Below are 580 nucleotides of genomic sequence, written 5' to 3'. Positions count from 1 at the left end.
CTCCACTCCTCCCCCTCTCCCTCCTACTCCTCCTTCACTCCCTTCCTCCTCCTCCTCCTCCTCCTCCACTCCTCCCCATCACTCCCCATCACTCATCACCTTCCTCGCGTGACCCCTCTTCCTCCCCCATACTCCCTACCCCCCCCCCTATAAGCCTGACCTTACGCTCTCTCTCATATTCATGCGTAAGAGCAGGACAGGGGGGGGGGGGGAGAGGGGGAGAGGGGACCAGAAGGGGGGGGGGGAGAAGGAGAAGGGGCCAGGGAGGAGAAGAAGAGAAGGAGAGAAAAGAAGAGGAAAAGAAGAATAAAAGGAGGACATGGAGGAAGAAGAAAAGGTGAAGGGGAGGAGGAAGGAACCGGAGGAGGGAGGAACCAGAGGGGGGAAGGAGGAGGAGGAGGGAAGCAGGGGTGAGAGGAGGGAGGTGGGGGAAGGGAGAATCAAGGGGTTGAGGGGGTGGGGGGTTGGGGGAACAGGGGTTGGAGGACCGCCCGCAACAGCTAACGGAGAACCAGGGGGAGGAGAGGAGGTGGAGGGGGAGAATGGGGAGGGAAACGTCGCAACACCCCCCCCCCACTCC

This window comes from Penaeus vannamei, chromosome 7 (genome assembly GCF_042767895.1).
Source record: "Penaeus vannamei isolate JL-2024 chromosome 7, ASM4276789v1, whole genome shotgun sequence".
Taxonomy (NCBI): domain Eukaryota; kingdom Metazoa; phylum Arthropoda; class Malacostraca; order Decapoda; family Penaeidae; genus Penaeus; species Penaeus vannamei.
Note: the sequence above shows the minus strand (reverse complement) of the source record.